At 45.1% G+C, this 18,055-nt stretch overlaps 1 protein-coding gene and 1 long non-coding RNA gene across 10 annotated transcripts in view; both read left to right on the forward strand.

Annotated features, from left to right (window-relative positions):
* CUX1 (cut like homeobox 1) overlaps positions 1-18,055 on the forward strand; it is a 458,571-nt gene that overhangs the window by 124,567 nt on the left and 315,949 nt on the right. The gene's annotated exons all lie outside the window — the stretch shown is intronic.
* LOC135233004 (uncharacterized) overlaps positions 1-18,055 on the forward strand; it is a 77,130-nt gene that overhangs the window by 15,855 nt on the left and 43,220 nt on the right. Inside the window, exon 1 of the long non-coding RNA XR_010323678.1 lies at positions 1-17,908. This exon is cut by the window's left edge and continues 15,855 nt beyond it. This is a non-coding gene — a long non-coding RNA (uncharacterized LOC135233004). The remainder of the gene's footprint in view (positions 17,909-18,055) is intronic.

An 18,055-nucleotide genomic window follows, 5' to 3' on the forward strand; every position in this document is an offset into this window, starting at 1 on the left:
CTTTTCTCCCCACTCTGACTCACTGATTGATTAATGTTTGAAAATTGTGACTCATCTTGTTAGAGAAGGAAAAGGAAATTTTATTCTACTCCTTCTCCCTCTCTTTCAAATAAGTAATAAATAAAAGTGGCTGACATTCTACTTAGTGCAGTTAGAAGCATTTAAATACATTTCTGGTTTTCATAATTGGTAGTTTCCTGTTGAAAGGTATTTATTAGAAGAAAAAAAAACCTTTGTGTATTTGTTTTTGACTTTTTTAATGTAAAACTGTAAAGTGAGCGAGTGTGCGGAGTGGCCTTGCCTATTTTGGTGCTAGCTCCCATTTTGCCATGGGAGGCTTAAAGCTACTTCTCTTTTAGTACGAAACGTGAGGTGTCGCCTCTCCACCTTCAGAGTTTCAAAATGAATTCACCAGGGTGGTGAATAATGATGTCTTAAGCACGGCTTATTAAATTTGAAAGACGAAGATGTTCTGGGTTGACATCGTGTACCAAATATAGATAAGGCCTGGGTCAGCTGGACTCTAAGCCTGGGGCTCACGCTGGTGCCCAAACACAGTTGAATCTGTTGATGTCTGTGTCGTCACATGAAATTGAGGGTCCGAGCCCGTGGATAAACATCCCTTTAAGGGTCTTCTTGGGGGGTTGGGGGGCGGCGGCAGCAGTTCACTTACCACTGTGATATTAGAATTACAGCTTTGAGCTTTACATTTGCCTTTTATTCTCTTCAGGTTCAGCAGGTCCTCACTATTTTAGGCTCTTAGGTCTTCTTGAAAACTTAGCAAATGAGGTCAACATCTTTTCAAATCTAAAAGAAAGCTTAATAAATATTAAAAAACAAAACTGCTTGCTGTCTCATGGCAACCCGATCTGTGTCAGAGTAGAACTGTGCTCCATAGGGTTCTCAGTGACTGATATTTTCGGAAGTAGATCACCACCCTTTATTCCGAGGTACCTGTGGGTGGATTTGAACCTCCAGCCTTTTGGTTAGCAGCCAAATGCATTAACCATGTGCACTAAGCAATAAATGCTAGCCATTGTAATTATTATTGCTATCCTTATTATTTGCTAGACACAATGCCAAGTGTTTTATGTACTGTACGCATATTATCTAATTTAATCTGCACAATAGCCATTATATCTCTGTTTTAGGAATGAAGAAGCTACAGCTTAGAGAGGCTCCAGATTCGTGCCGTCAGGACACACACCTAGGCCCATCTTCTGTCCTCACTGACTGAGCAGTGACTAACTGTGTGCACTCTGGTGTCCCTGGGTCTGATGACTGGAATCACATGAAGTGAGAAATGTATCACACACATATTTTAACTGGGAAGCTTTTGAAATGCAGGTTCCGAGGAAGGAAGCCCACTCAGGTCCACCTTGCCTTCCTCCCTTGCCAGTCCTCCTCTCCCAGGCTGCTGCGCCTGTGGCCCTGGACAATATGGACACTGAAGGAAGAGGACATCTTTCTTCTCAACAAAAATGGTAGCAAGCATTTGCTGCTTGCCTTCACCGTGCTGGGCACTTTGCATTTAGTTTCTGATTTAATCTTCACAACTGCCCTATTTTATAGACAAGGAAGTTGAGGCTTAAAGAAGTTAAGGAACTTGCCCAAGCCACCCAGCTGGTGAATGACAGCGCTGGGGCTCTACCCAGGTCTGTCTGATCTGGCAAGGTGCTTCACCCTTGCGCCTCCCACCCCCACCTCCTAGTGTCTCTGGTAGTGCACGGCTGGGCCCTCTCTCCTAGTTTTGGCACTCCTGGGCTAGTTCAGAAGTCCAAGAGTGTGATCTAACGGATGGCCCTGCCAGCTGGCCCTCTGGCAGATGGGCCTGTGGATGGTGCCATGGGGCTAACAGCTTCAACCCTGTGCTGGTTTGGGTTGGGGAGGAGGCCAAGGAGCTGCTTCCCAGTGTGGGGAAATCAAATAATGGGAACTTTACAGAGAGTGAGGGGGCCACAAGCTTGGACTTAGGGACTTGTAACTGCCTTTCATAAGGGCAGTGTGACAGAGCTAAGAGTCACGATTTTTATCGTCGACTATAATGCAATCTGATGCTTGCAAAGCCTTGTTTATAAGGTCAAAAAGAAGGCGTTTTTGGAGGAGAGAAAATTGGCTTATTGTCTCCCCACATCTTTCTAAGGGCTGAAGTGCACACACCCCATGTTCGCAAGGAGAATCGCAGTCCTCAGTCAAGGCTTTTCTCTCCCCTCCGTGGGAGCTGGGTTTGGATCATTGCCCTTTCTGTGTGAGGAGTGGCCTTTACAGAGGCACTGGTTATATTTATCAGCAGCTAACTTGTTAGCGAATGACACCAGATATGCAAAATTGTAACCTGACTCATGAAAGAATATATAGCTCATGACTTGATTGTAGAACAGATCTGTTTCTAAAAAATCAAATGGATTCTTGAATCCACTCCCCCGCCAGAAAACTTTTTAAAGGATGCAAGCGGATTGTGAATTCAGACCTTTCTGGAAACAGTTGTGTATCTGCAACCTTAAAAATGTTTATACACCATTGACTCACCACTCCCACTTTTTAAGAATCCACCCTAAGGAAAACTGTTAGAAATGTGGTCAAAACTTTATGAACAAGAGTGTTCATTAGAGTATTATTTACATTACTAAAAAAATTGGAATAGCCTAATGCCCAGCATAAGGGCATGGTTAAATTATGTTAAGTTCATTCATTGACATTATCATATAACTGATCGTGTTTTCCAAGAATATCTAATAACCTGGGAAAGGATCATGCTATAATAAAGTAAAAAATTCAAGATGCTACATATTTAGTTTTATGAGAAAAAAATCTGCAACATGAATACATGTACATACGATACATGCATGTATCTGTCACATATATACAAGGGCTAGCGCCCATGTGTGCGTGGAAAAAGGTTGAGGCAAAATAATTCAAAGTCCTGTTGTTGTTAGGTGCTATCAAGTCAGCTCCAACTCATAGTGACAGCAGAACGAAATGTTGCCCAGTCCTGTGCCATCCTCATCATCATTGCTATAGTTGAGCCCTTTGTTGCAGCCACGGTGTCAGTCCATCTCATTGATGGTCTCCCTTTGGCATGAGATTGTTTGAATTTTTAATTTCTTTGTTATACTTTGGTGCCCTGGTGATGCAGTGGTTAAGAGCTCAGCTACTAACCAGAAGGTTGGCAGTTCGAATCCATCAGCTGCTGCTTGGAAACCCTATGGGGTAGTTCTGCTCTGTCCTATAGGGTTGCTATGAATCGGAATCCACTTGATGGCAACGGGTTTTGGGTTGTTATACTTTTCTATATTTTCTACAGTGAGAATGTTACTTAAAAAAAAAAAAAAACTAAGAAAATGTTCAATTTTGCAAATAAAATAAGAAAAGAGTCTTTTTGAGAGACTGGTTGTTTATTAATTCGTTCACAGTTTTAAAGTAGGAAACAGCAGTTAAGCACAAGGGCTTTGAAGCCCAACAGACCAGAATCCAAGCACAGCCGTTCAACCTCCCTAAATCTCAGTGTCCCTACCTCCAACGTGAGCCGAGCTCTGGTACCTGTCTCTTCAGAGCTGTCGAAATGAGTAAATGAAACAAAGTACTTGAGCCTTCAGCTGGAACAGGTATCTGGAACACTTACTATTGTTATTAGCATTATTATCGTCATTATTAAAGTCCCAGCTGTGTGCCAGACACTGTTTGAGGTGCAAGGAGTGTTAAAGTGAGTAAAAATAGCGCTCTTCCTCACATCTGGAGGAGAGAAGGGAGTGCACAAGGTAAAAAATACTGGCACCGAAGTCTGGTAGGTGCGTCGAGCACCAGCTGTGCGTGCTGAGCCCATGAGAGCTCTGCGAGATCAAAACGGGCTCCTGTGAACTGAGGCTCAACAGGGGTGGGAGCTTGCCCCAGAGCCAGGGTGGGGGCCCAGCCTGAGGCGGCAGCGGTAGCCAGGTTCGAGAATATTTAGATTCCAGACAGGAGAATCTAGAGAGCTTAATTTGAGGGGAAGGAGTGATCAGAAAGAAGTCGAGGGTGGACTGAGGTTTTAGGTTGGGCATGTGACTAAGAGAATGTTCTTTTTAAATCACAGGGACGTGATACCTTTATTTTAAGAGAACGTAGGCCTTTTCAGAATGTTCACCTCACCGGACAAAGTAAAAGTAAGGGAGATTAGGGGTACTTACCTAGAAACCCTGGTTGCATAGTGATTAAGTGCTACGGCTGCTAACCAAAGGGTCGGCAATTCAAATGGCTCCTTGGAAACTCTGTGGCAGTTCTGCTCTGTCCTATGGGGTCGCTATGAGTCGGAGTCGACTCAACGGCACTAGGTTTGGTTTTGTTTTGGTTACCTGGCATCAGCGTTTCTTAGTTGCTAGTACTTTTACTCCACAGCCACCACCCCCTCCCCGCCGCCCCTGTTTTAACCAATTACCTAGGACTATTTGATATTCCTGGCCACTTTGTCTTGCATAAGAAGCATTTTATTCTTTTCTTCTTTGTGATTTGTTTTTCTCATCCCTATGTCAGACCAGAGAGTATTCCCACCCTAAAATAGGCTTTCCTGTAGCTTGGGGTCCAGGGCAGTGGTGATCTTCCCCTCCCCCATGCTGATTGGGCGGTTCTTTCTGCTTTTCACAGCAATGTGAAGAAACCATGGAAGCCCAAGTCAGATCTCTAATTATTTCTGTTGAAACTGATTATATTGAGGGTGGAGTACATTGCCTTTAATTTCTTTGTGTGCGTGTGTGTGTTTTTTTTCCCACAAGAAGTATATTCTTTTCTTTCCTGTTTGTTCCTGCTTGATTTTGGGAGGCTGCTATTTTCATTGCCTAATTAATGGGAAAATGTTCTGTTTAGGATTTCGTCGTGTACATGTTCTCTGTTTGAACATGGTGCAACCTGTGGACCCTTTTAAACGTAGTTACATGCTTGGCTCTTTATAGAGCAATAACCAGATTAATTTTGCCATGCTTTTCAGAATACCATTGTTCTTTTTGAAAGAATAGGTTTGCTGTTTTAATAAGACTTTAATGCCATCAAGACGCCTTAAATTGGCACAGTTGCTTTATAATAGCATGGTCCCTTAAAATGGATTTTAGAGAACATTTTAGGGCTGTCTGGTTGTTTAAGACTGCCTCAGTTAGATGCTTCTTCTACCCCAGACCGCTGTTATTGACCATATTTATCTTAGTGTTCTTTTCAATTTCATCTTTCTGAAATTTTTAGCTTATAGCGAGGTTCATTATGTTTGTCTTGCCCCCTTCTAGGTTTCACTAAGAAGATTCATTTGTAAAGGAGAATTGAAAATTAATTGGATGATTAATTACAAGAATCTTGTTCTTACCAAGGAAAGCCATAGAAGTTGTGACTTCAGAGAATATTCCCAATGGGCCCTTAATATACTTTAAAAAAAATTTTTTTACTTTTAAAATTTAAAAGCCTGGCTATGTAAAGAGAATTTTGTGAGATAGAAGATATTTTTTTCCTGTGCATTTGCCACAGACTTAATTCCATGGTAAGACAGTGTGTTGTCATAAAAAAGCATAGTGTATGGAGGTAGAAGACTCCTCTCCTTCCTTCCTGCAGTCTGCCTGCCTCCCAGCAGGTGTTCACTGAGGATTCATTCTTTACCAGTAGCCGTAGCATGTGATAGAAGGTGAACTTAACCAAGGCCTCTCAGTGTAATGGGGACCATGTCTTGGGGAATGGCTGGTTATGGGGTGAGAAATGAGGGCGTGAGAGAAGTTAGCTTTCTGGCTTGGCCTATTGTGGGTGGTGCTGTTAAACGAGAATCTGAAAGAGATTAGGTGTGGGGTTGGGAGGTGAAGTGAAGAATGAGGTTGATTTCAGGAGAGTTTGAGATACTAGTGGGACCTCCAGGCGTTGCTGCTCAGGAGGTAGGCTGGCCCTGGGAGAGTAGTATTGAACTGAGCGTAGATTTGGAAGCCATCAATGTGGAGACAGGACTCAGCTGTGTGTCCCCTGGTCACTTCTGGCAGCGTGATCGTGCCCGCTAATCCTTGGTTTTCTTTATCTGTAGAGGTGATAAGAACCACTGTAAGGTTGCTGAGGACTGAACGAGCTTAATGCACTTGGAAATGCTCCGTAAACCCTGAACTGGCTATAAATATGAGTTATTACTGCTGTTAGCATTCTTATGGTAAAATATAATTTGCCAAAACCATTTGGGAAGCACTACGTGCTACAGCCCCAACCTGGCGATTTGCAGTATGTATTACTGGTTTGTTCATTCAGTCACCATATTGATTAGTATTAGAACAGCTGAAGCAGTAAAATTAAGCAGCAAATAGAGAAAGATTGAAGTTGTCAAGGATTTCATTTTACTTGGATCCACAATCAATGCCCATGGACATAGCAGTCAAGAAATCAAACGACATATTGCATTGGGCAAATTTGTTGCAAACCACCTCTTTAAAAGTGTTAAATAGCAAAGATGTCACTTTGAGGACTGAGGTGCCCCTGAATCAAGCCATGGTATTTACAGTGACCTCATATACGTGCAAAAGCTGGACAGTGAATAAGGAAGCCTTTTAATTATGGTGTTGGCAAAGAATATTGAATCTACCATGGACTGCCAGAAGAATAAACAAATCTTTCTTGGAGGAAGTACAGTCAGAATGTTCCTTAGAAGCGAGTATGGCAAGACTTCATCTCACTTACTTTGGACATGCTATCAGGAGGGACCAGTCCCTGGAGAAAGGACATCATTCTTGGTAAAGCAGAGAGTCAGTGAAAGAGAGGAAGATCCTCAATGAAATGGATTGACACGGTGGCTGCAGCCATGTCAGTGGGCTCAGACATAGCAAGGATTGTGAGGATGGCGCAGGACCAGGCAGTGTTTCGTTCTGTTGTACATGGGGTCACTATGAGTCGGAACCAACTTGACGGCACCTAACAACAAATCAGGAAAAAAAATTTAACAGCTGCAGCCAGAAAAGAAACACAGGTAAGAATTAGATCTGTCTGAAGAACTGAGAAGACAAATATATCGATTTCATCTTTTTAATATTTCCCCACAATTTATCTTGCCGTGGGTACCATTTTCCATCTGGCAGTGGGAATGTGATTGCCTGGGAACTGTATGGACACAACCAAAACGTCCCTCAGCAGGGCCCTGAATTACTCTGTCCTCCTTGGATCCCCTGTTTAAATTTTTAGATGATGAAATTTGATCTTGATTTTAACTGAAGCTATTATGTATTAATCTAACATTTCTGTTTAGTATTTTAAGCAGTCCTTAGAGGCCAGAGATAACCATTACCTGTTTTGCCCGTTTGTTCCATTGATTCTACTTTGAAGGCATATGGATTCTGGTTCTTTATGCCTGTTTCATATAAAGGGGATGACAGACATATGCTGAATATTCTTCTATAGGAAGAGTAGATTTCTCCAGTGCTTTTATAATTCTTCACTTCCCTCCTCTTATGGAATAACTGTATTACTGTATTTATCAATCTCAGATTCCTAATTTGGCCCAAGGGATTTACTGCCAAAGTGTAGTGTAATTTATGCCTCTTTTCTGCTTTTGCTGTCCTCTTGTTTTCCCCCTTCCAGGACTCTTTCCTGTCCTTGATTGTTGCCACTACCTTTTCTGATTCTGTCTGCTAATGCCTGCTCTGCCTGTCACCTGCCACCTCCCCTGGCTCCTGCCACCCACTGATACCTTAGTTACCTGCCACCTTTCTCCAAAACCGTCCCCTTCTCTTACCTCCCAGGAAAACTGCTTGTATAGCACCCACCCCTGCCACCAACTTCATTGCCAGAAAACGTGCTGGACGTACGGTATTTGGATAGTCTGTCCTCCTTTAACTGATATTTTGCTGCCACTTGAGTAGGGAGGAATTGTGTTGTGTTCATTGCCTGTCCCTCCATTCATTTGCTCAGCACATATCTAAGTCTGACCATGATGGGGCTTCTATGTTGGGTGCTGGGGTGGTACAGGTGAACAGGATAGACACAGTCCCTGCACCAGAGATCTGCCTTGTTCACCCTCCTCACCTCTTCTCACTTATTCTTTGGAGAGGTTAGGTGATGAAATTTGATCTTGCTTTCAACTAAAGGTACTGTGTATTCATCTAGCATTTCTATTCAGTTAATGTGTTTAGCAGTTCTTAGAGATGGGAGGGCATTACATGGAGGAAAGAACAATCAAAGAGTCAGTGGATAGACTGGCAGAGCTGAGTCCGTCCTGGCTCGATCACTAACCAGTCAGTTTCTCCGTCTGGAGTTGGAGTAGTAACCCTGGTAGGGCTGCCGCTTATTTGTTGCACATTACCTTGGGCCAATATCATAATAAGCCCTTTATTGATGTAGTTGCACTTCACCTTCTCAACAGCCCCATGAGGTAGGTTGGATATTTTTGTCCCCATTTCACATAAGAAGAAATGGAAGCTCAAAGACATCTCAACGAGTGACAGAACAGAGATTTGGATCCAGGTTTGGGGACCAAGGCCTGTACTCTTTATTTCAGTAAACAGCATATTGGCTTGAATGATCATTTCCCAAAACATATTCCAAAGAGCACAAGCTGCAAAAGGTATTCCTTGAAAAGAGGTTCAAGTGACTAGTTAAATTTAGGAGCTGCTGAGTTTCCGGTCTACGCCGGTGTTCCTTCCTTCACGTGGCGCTTTATTCAGCCATTCCGCACATATTTCTTGAACACCTGGGGGGCAGTGAAAAAGTGGCTGAAGTATGTAGGCTGGGGAGCCAGACCACCTGGGTTTGAATTCTGCTCCACCACTTACTGTGTGACGTTGACCCAGGCACTTCACCTCTCTGTCTCAGCCATCTCAACTATAAAGTGCAAAAACAATAGAACCCACCTCTTAGGGCTGTTGTGAGACTTAGATGAGTTAATACAGATGTGCTTAGAGCAGTACCAGGTGTGTGATAAGTGTTAATAGTATTAGCTGTCATTATTGCTGTGACTGTTATTGGCTCAGGGGATATAATGGTGTGCAGCAGCACCTCAGGGCTCAAAGAAGTTCAGAAAGAAGAAAGCTTTGTTTTACCCTTGAGTTCTCCTTTCTTTTTTGCCAACATACTCCTTTAATCTTGACACTCCTACCTGCATCCTAGAAACCAGAGCAAAAAGGGACGTGGTGTTGGGAAATAATGGTTCAGATGACTTTAAGACAGACTGAGGCACAGATCAACATCCAACAAAAAAACCTAAATCTCCTTCACACTATCTCTAGAATTGGAATAGTGTCACTTCAGGGTTAGGAGGGCCGCAGCTGTCAGCCAGCCCACACTCCCCAATCACAGACCTCCCTTGGAGGATGGTTTTATTTGGACCAGAGCAGAAAAGGACCTCTTTTTCCCACAAACCTAGTAAAGAAAAAGACCTGACCAACCAACCCGTCACTGTCAAATCGATTCTAACTCACAGTGACCCTATCAAAGGGCTTGTGAAATGGGCTTCTTATCTAATCTCCACCAAATCTCAGGAGCCTGATTCCTTCCAAGGTGGAGAGGGCTGGTTAATGGTGATGATGAGTTTTGGCAGAGCCCTCACTGCCGTTGCCTTTATGCCTTTGGTTCTATACTGAGCCGAATTCAGGCAAGCACATGACAGCGGTGCACCTATTTCTGGCCAATTAGAAAAGCTATTCCCATACTTTTGCCAGTGTGCATCCTGAGAAGTGGCAGATCTGTGTATCAGGAATTGTTTCTTCCTCAAACAAGGGCCTTGTGGATGGGCCTGGTGCCCTAACTCAACTTTGTGGATCTCACTGGCAAAGATGCCTCAGTGGCACTGCCCCTTCCCTGGCCTCCATGCTGACTGGCTAACCATGCAAGCAGATCGGGGAGGGAAACTGGTGTGGGTCAGCGGGCTGTGTGGTGAGCCAGGGGTAAGGGCTGGTTGGGGGTCAAGACCTTAGTGCCTGGGGGCCGTGGAGCTAGGACCAGCAAGGCACAGATCACCTCCCTGCCAGCATCCCACCCCTGGCTAGGACTGGAGACACTTGCCCCAGGAGCACAGAGTAGTCAGTTCCACTCTGGCCACACCTCAACGCTTTGCCCAAGTCGCTTCAGCTGGACTTTGGGTACTTATGATTTCTCAGCCACCCATTCTTAGATTGTGGTCTAGGGTGAGTCACTTTAATGGGTGGCTAATCTCTTACTTTTTCCATAGTCTTACTCTTAGAGGATAAGCTTGCTTTCTGTATTTTGGAGCTATCTTGCCCTCGTTCCCCTAATTGTTTGCCAGTAGCGTTTAAAGTAGGGAGCATTCTGGAGAAGGAAAGTGGTCTTCATGTAATGGTGAGCCGTCCTGTATTGCGGGATTACTGGACCATGGGAATTTGTGAAGTTGCTGTTAGGTGCCATCGAGTTGATTCTGACTCATGGTGACAACAGAAGGAAACACTGCCTGGTCCTGTGCCATCCTCACAGTCATTGCTATGCTTGAGGCCATCCTTGCAGCCATTGTGTCAGTCCATCTCATTGAGGGTCTTCCTTTCTTTTGCTGACTTTACCAAGTAGGGTGTCCTTCTGCAGGGACTGGTCCCTCCTGATAACATCTCCAAAGCACATGAGAAGTCTCACCATCTTTGCTTTTAAGGAGCATTTTGGCTGTACTTTCTCTGAGATAGATTTGTTCGTTCTTCTGGCAGTCCATGGGATATTCAGTATTCTTTGCCAGCACCATAATTCAAAGGCATCAATTCTTCTTTGGTCTTTCTTGTTCATTGTCCAGCTTTTGCATGCATATGAGACGATTGAAAATACCATGGCTTGGGTCAGGGGAACTTTAGTCCTCAAAGTGACATCTTTGCTTTTTAACACTTTGAAGAGGTCTTTTGCACCATATTTGCCCAATGCAATATGTCATTTGATTTCTTGACCGCTGCTTGCGTGGGCATTCACTTTGAATCCAAGTAAAATGAAATCCTTGACAGTCGTGAAGCCATGTATGTTAAACCCTTTATTACTTATGGAGGAAGGGAGGGAGGAGGAGAGAGAAGAGAAGGAAGACAAGAAGGTGCGAGGAAGTGTGAGGAGTTGAGGAGGGAACGGTTTTAATGGAATGATTGTGCAGACGAGTGAGGCCCCACTGTGCCCTGATGAAGCCCCTGCCATGGTGCATGGTCAGTCAGAGTTTGCGTCCTTGGTAGAAACTGGAATAAGAGAGAAGTAATGAAAAAGAAGATCCACTTATCCTTGGGATTATAGATGTTTTTCCCCTAAGAGCTGTCCTAATGTTGTCTTCCTAATTGTCATTGCCCCCTGTAAGGTGTCTGATATTTACTCATGCCTTTACTGACACCATTTGTCCTTCACATCCACAGTGGCTGAGACTGCTGGATAATGAGGGCTCAAGTATTAGTGTCTGGTTCTCTCTCGTGCATGGACATAACAGGTTTAGGTTCGTGCTTCAGGAAGACCACTCTGGCTATGGTTGGCAGAGACCAGGAGCAGAGTGGTGCCATACACCCTTGATGTCATACAGCTGGTAGGGCCTAGCTGGCTGACTTCCCCGTCCAGCCTTTGCCCTTCTTCTGTGGCCCTCAACACCACTGTGTGCCCCTTCTCCTGTGCTCCTTAGATCCCACTGAGGTATGGTTGAGAAGGGAGGGCGCCAGTGGTGCTACATAGCTGTCCCTGGTTATGTGGCGCCCCCGGGCAGAGCCTCTCTTCGGCCTTTCCACAGGGGCAGCCCTTGCCTTTCTCCTGGCATGTGGTTGGCATTCATTAACCATGTGTTTAGAAGGGTCGTTTCTTCTGCAGTTATTTTCTGAAAGGCAGTATTCGAAACAGACCCAGTTTAATTTTTGCTGTCTTATCTGTCTCATCCTTTGGCCCATCTTACCATTGTGGCAGGGGCATTTCCTTTCACTGTGTGTTAAGACTCATGACGTAGAGCCTCAGAAACACTTAGGTTATAAAGGTTTTTGTAGACACAGAGCACAGCTGACGTTCATTGGGGACTTATGTAAGGCACTGTGCTTGGCGCCCCTTTCCTTACTCCCCAGCAGTGCCGCAAGAGGCAGGCCTGATAGATGAAGCTCAGGAGCCCCAAAGAGATGACCAGTTTGCCCAAGCCACGTGGCTGGAGTGATGGGCCAGCCCCAGGGCCACAGTATCTCATTCCTGACATTTCCCTTCGGCGATTCTGATGAGAGGCGAGCTAGGACTTGGCCTTGGTTTTCCAGGCTGGTGGTGGGAGGGGAAGGTCAGGGCCATTGAGATGCAGCTGAGTTGACTTTCACAATGTTAAAAAAACAGAACAATCGCCAGCATTAAAAATGAGGACATATAGATTAAAAGAGAAGGAAGAGATTTAAGGGCCAGGTATAACATCTGGGCCTTATTTGGGTCTAAATTTGAGCAAATCCACAGTAAACCTACGTTTCTGAAACAATTGGGGAAATTTGGCGATACTAAGGAATTACTGTTTTTACTTTTGGGAGTGGTAATGGTATTATGATTATCTTTTTTTTTAGAAAGAATATTTTTAGAGATTCACAGATGATATTTACAGGTGAAATGAGATGATATCTGAGATTTGCCACAAAATCATGCCGTGGGGAGGTTGTAAATGAAACAGGATTGTCTGTGAATTGATAATTGTTGAAAGCGGATGGTGGGCATAGGGAGCTTGATGTTGCAAGTTGGTTGATGTTTGAAATTTTCCTAATAAGGTTGTATCTCACACACAAAAGCCTGGGTTTCTGATTTTTCTTGGAAAACCGGAGTATCTGGGAGTATCTGGTGGTTCAGACCTGCATTCTCTCGGGGCAGCTGGAGCTGAGCAGCCGCAGGAGCCTCAGATGGGTGGGGCCCTCCCACGTGGTCACAGGGAGGGAAGCACAGAAAGAGCCTGGCACTGGTGAGGACAGGGCTGATGCCACTCCTAGGTGGGTGGAGGTTAGTTGAAAGACGTCTTAGTGGAGGCGGGGTTCCCTCTGGAGACCTGTGTGTGCTCTTGGAGGGTGAATTACCCACTAGTCAGAGCTCTCTAGCTGTGTTAATCTGAACACCACCGGGCTCCTCTCCGAGCAGGCGACACAGCCGTTGTGAGGAGCAGGGTGATGTCTGGGCTGAGCTCTGAGGATGGGCTGGCCTCATGGAGCAGAGGGGCATCTGTATCCAAGGAAAGGACAACGGATCGTTTATTAAGTGGCTACTTGCTAGCCTCGTGCCAGGAAGTACTCGTCCGAGTAGGATTTGCTAAATCCACCCCAACACCCACGCCCAACCCATGACTTGGTCCCCAGCTACCTTTGGAAAGGGACTGTTTGGAATTTTTTTCCATTTAACACATTTGTGACTTAGTGAAGTGTCTCTTTCAAAGACTAATAAAGCCTTAACAGCTTCTGAAACACCACACTAGACCTGAGAGTAGTTGACAATTTGGCTGCAGTCTCCAGTGGGAAAGATTCAAAACTGCAGGTTTTAGAAGCTTTTAAAAGCTTTTTGTTTGTGTAATGTTCATTGAATGCAAATTTTGGGCAGACAATGGTCTGTAACTGCTTTAAAGCCTGGGTGTGTATCTGTCAATGGTGAAAACCACAAACACACATGCTGTTTGCTGAATTGTTTAATTAAACTGCATCCTTGAAATGATGTGCCATGTATGAAGGGCCAATATGTGTACCACACTTCTTGAAAGTATATGTAAAGGGTCCCCAGAAACAAAAAATCAGAATTTATCCTAGACAAGTCATTTCCTCTCTCCGCACCTGAGTCTTCATCTGAAAATAAGGGAGTGAGACTAGGACATCACAGAGTCCTTGGAGAAATTGAAGTTTTCAAGTTCCCTGTTACTTGGAATAACTGTAACACCTTAGGTTCAGTTCTACTCTGTCCTATAGGGTCACTATGAGTCAGACTCACTCAACAGCAATGTGTTCTGGGGTTTTTGTTTTGGTTTAGGTTCCCTGCTGCCCGGATGGGAGGCAGATGAGAACTGGGGGAGGGGCTGGGAGCTGTGGATGGGCAGACCTGGAGGCTGCCCCCCACCATGCACCAGACCCCCTGTTGGCCTTGGGCTGGGCGCCAGCTCTGGGAACCCCTTTCCTCTTGGGTAGAGAGGACATAGTCAGGCCACTTTATGGGCTTGTGGTAAGAATGAACGAGTTAGAGCCTGGTATAATTCAGTAGTCTTAGTTCCCTTGCCAGAATTTCAGTGGGGACCTATGATGGATTGACTTGAATCGGCTAGGCCACGATTCCCAGTATTGTGAACTGAATTGGCTAGGCCATGATTCCCAGTATTGTGATTTTGTCATCCGATGTGGTCTTCCTGTATGTCGTAAATTCTGCCTCGTGATATTAATGAGGCAGGATGAGAGGCAGTTATGCTAATGAGACAGGACTCAATCTACAAGATTGGGTTGCCTCTTAAATCAGTCTCTTTTACAAAAGAGAGAAGTGAGCAGAGAGACAAGGGAAACTGCATACCACCAGGAACAGCACTGGGAGCACAGCATGTCCTTTGGACCTGGGGTTCCTGCACTGAGAAGCTCTTAGACCCAGGGGAAGAATGTTGATAAAGGCCTTCCCCCAGAACCAACAGAGAGAGAAAGCTTTCCCCTAGAGCTGACACCCTGAATTTGGACTTCAAGCCTCCTAGACTGTGAGAGAATAAATTTCTCTTTATTAAAGCCATCCACTTGTGGTGTTTCTGTTACAGCAGCACTCGGATAACTAAGACAGCACCCCTTAGCCAATGGCTGTCATTAACCTAATGAAGTTAAACTACTTGAATTAACCAAAAAAAAAAAAAAAGACCAAACCTGTTGCCATCGAAATGCTGACCTTTTCATTAGCAGCCGTAGCTCTTAACCACTGTACCACCAGGGTTAAAAAATAGGCACTCAAATGTTCCTGAACCTTAAAGAGAGAAACTTTGAGTTTAGATTGAGATGGTCAGGCTCTGTTGTCAACAAAAGTGACCAAATCATACTTTTTGAAATCGGAAACTCACCTCCTTTTTACAAAACTGGAATCCTCCTAATAAAACCTGGATGTCAAGTTAGTCTGGATTGTCAGCTTTTCCAGCGTGCAGGTTTATGGAATCATATGCTTTCAGTGGTTGACGGGAGCTGAAGATGTACCAGCCATTTCAAAGTTGTGAAGCATAGACTAAAATAGTCTGAAGCTGAATTTTAAGCCTCTTTTGGCTGGATCAAAGAAACCCAAACTTCTATAAATACCAAATTAGGTTTTTAAGCACAGTTTCTATCTTTAGTTGAAAATGTGTGCAGTGTGTGCTCCTGGAGCCCATTGAAATGGATCCATTGAAATTAGCATTTACCTTGAAAAATGAGGCATTTGTCCTGCCCTGAACACACCCTCTTGGCTTCCATGTTGGGATTCCACAGTATAGACCCTTTTCCTTTCTTAGTTCGTCCCTATCTGCTCACTGAAGTAGTTGTGGTACAAAAGAGGTTACGCTTTTGAAAACCAAGAAAAACAGACATGGGGAGAGAACTTAAAATGGATGTCCCTCCATAGTGCATAATCTGTATTTGGGTTTCAAATGTGTTATTTAATGCTCCTTGCAGCAGATTGGCCATTCTAATTGCCATCCTTGTTAAAATTCAAATTAGCCTTTACTTTCCTAGCGAACGGTGACTGACAGTTGAGGAAAGTGGCCCAGAATCACGCTGAGGGACTGGGGCAGGCAGCCTGGGATAGAAAACTTGTTTTCTTGATTGTTCATGGAGAAGTAGAGACTGGACTTTTGTACTTCCATTAACAGGTATTTTAGAAGCAGAGCTTCTGTCCATAGTGAGCTTAGCCGGGAGGGTTTGGCGGGGGGGAAGCTGCCCTCCCTCTGCAGCCACCGAGAGCAAATCTACCTCATATGCAGGCTCCAGGTAGGCAGACCAGCCCCTGGCCTGGTGGGGTCCGTGGTGTCAGCAGCAGGCCACGTGGCCAGGATTGCAGAGCCTAATCTCCAAGAGTGGGAGACGGTCTCCCCAGGATACTGTGGACCGTCTCAGACCTTCACATTCCTGATCAGGGGATTGACCTTCAGGCCTGCTGACCCCCTTTGGGGTACAGAGGTTCACCAGGGCTGTCTGGGGTGAGATCTGTGCCAGTTTTGCCTTGTTAAGAGAAAAAGGAGATAGGGAAGCAGTACAATAGGAAAAACAGGGAATTCACTTTTACTCAGCGCCTACTTTGTGCCTGAACACGTTCACATACAAGCTAGTTTAATCCTCCCAAGGGCCCCGAAAAGATACTTTGTATCTGAGGAGATAGGCTCAGAGACTTCAATGGCCTGCCCAAGGTTGTGCTGTCAGTGAGTGAAGGAGCTAATACTGAGTCCAGGTTGGTCTGATTCTAAAACCATGCTCTTGCCATTATGCCAGGCCTGCCCTGTCGGGTGGTTATGTTCTACCTACTAAAAAAGATCTCACGTGGCCTGCAAAGGTACATACAGCATGATATGACAAGAAGGCGATCAGGCTGGGGTCTAGTGGGAAGGAAGAAGAAATAATGGGAGGAAAAAATAAGGTGAAGTGGGCCAGAATTGGGCAACTCTCCAAGATACATTCCACAAAGCCCTGGACCCTTCATAGAGATGAGCCACAGCCTTGATTGTGAGCTTCCTAGCACCCAGTGCAAAGAGGGTAACTTGATGGGTCAATATCCATGAGCTAAACACAAAGCACTTTGTTCAGAAGATTCCCTGGTATTGCAAAAATTTCTCCCAGGGTCCTCATAAAGAGGGCACACTTAGTTTTCTTGCTAGTTGCAAGTTTCTGGAAGCCAAATGCCAGTAACATGTATCTTCTAGGTTAGTAGACAGGATTACATTTATCTGAAAGAAGAAGAGAATTGTAGGTCCACTGTTTGGCATGTATACCTGTTTCTAAACGTAGAGGGGCTTCTCTGTCTGGACTTTTGAGCTGTGGGTAACACATTTTGATTTCAGCTACAGAGCAAATGGGGCATGTCATTAGAAGCAGAGAAGATCTCAATAACTCTCTTTCTGTCCCATTCTCAGTCTTCTTGGTTCTCTCTTTTGGGGAGTATGTGTGTATTATTTTACGATAAGGAGGTATATAACAATTTTCTTGGCAGCGTTTGAGACTGGGTGGGTTAAGCACAAAAGGGGATCTGTTGGGAGGAGAAGGGTATCTCATGGAGTCCACACCGTAAACAGCCAGGAAGAGGGCTGGAACACTGAGGGAGCCGGGGAGGCTGAGCACTTCTGCTCTCTGATTCTGCTTTTTCTGTTGCCCTGCCAGCAGCCTTTCTACTATCACTCTGCTGGTAGAATGGGCCCTCACATCTCCTGCATCATTGGGTTTAGCCACCAAGGGGGAGAGAGACTAACTTAGTTCCATTCCCAAAATTTCAGGAAAGGACTTTGGCCCTGTGTGGGCCAGATGCCTCCTTTAGCATCTGCTGTGTCCAGTGGGTGAGGCCTGGTGTACGGGTACGGTGGATTGGAAGAGGTGTCATTGGCAGAAGAAGCAGCAGTACCGATGGCAAGACAGGCAGCTCCCAGAGAAGAATCAGACAGGGACCCAAGGGCACTATCTGTTAGACAGTGGGTGGGTGTTAGGAGGGACCCAGGGACCCTGTCTGTGTGGTAACCAGCACAGGGCAATGCTGAACAAGCCGATTCAGGTCTGTGGCCTGATGCCTGCCAAGGAGTAATGACTTTCTGTTGCCACTGACCTGGACAGGGTCTTAATCAGTGACCTTAAGGTGAAAAGCTCTGGATCTTATTACTGACCGGTCCAGCCAGCTCCTGCCTTCCTTTATTCGATTCTAAAAATGATACTTGGGTTTTAAAGGATTGCTTTTCAGGCAGCTGAAAGCGCTGCTAGCACCTTCTGGTACGCCAGGAGAGAAGAATCCAGTCTTTTTGCCTTTTCCTTGTCCAGGCCCTCAAATCCATCAGAGTGCATCTTGGATTGCAGCAAAGCCAGCAGAGGTTGGACACCTTTGGATTTTCCTTGTGGTCTGAGCTCACCTCCCAGCCCTTCCCAGCTCACTGCCCATTGCCCCTGGGTGGTGCTTGCCTCCTCCCCATGGCTCTGTGACCTCAGCAGGACTCGCCTCACACGCCTGTCTGTTACAG

This window comes from Loxodonta africana, chromosome 12 (assembly GCF_030014295.1).
Source record: "Loxodonta africana isolate mLoxAfr1 chromosome 12, mLoxAfr1.hap2, whole genome shotgun sequence".
In the NCBI taxonomy this organism is placed as follows: Eukaryota; Metazoa; Chordata; class Mammalia; order Proboscidea; family Elephantidae; genus Loxodonta; species Loxodonta africana.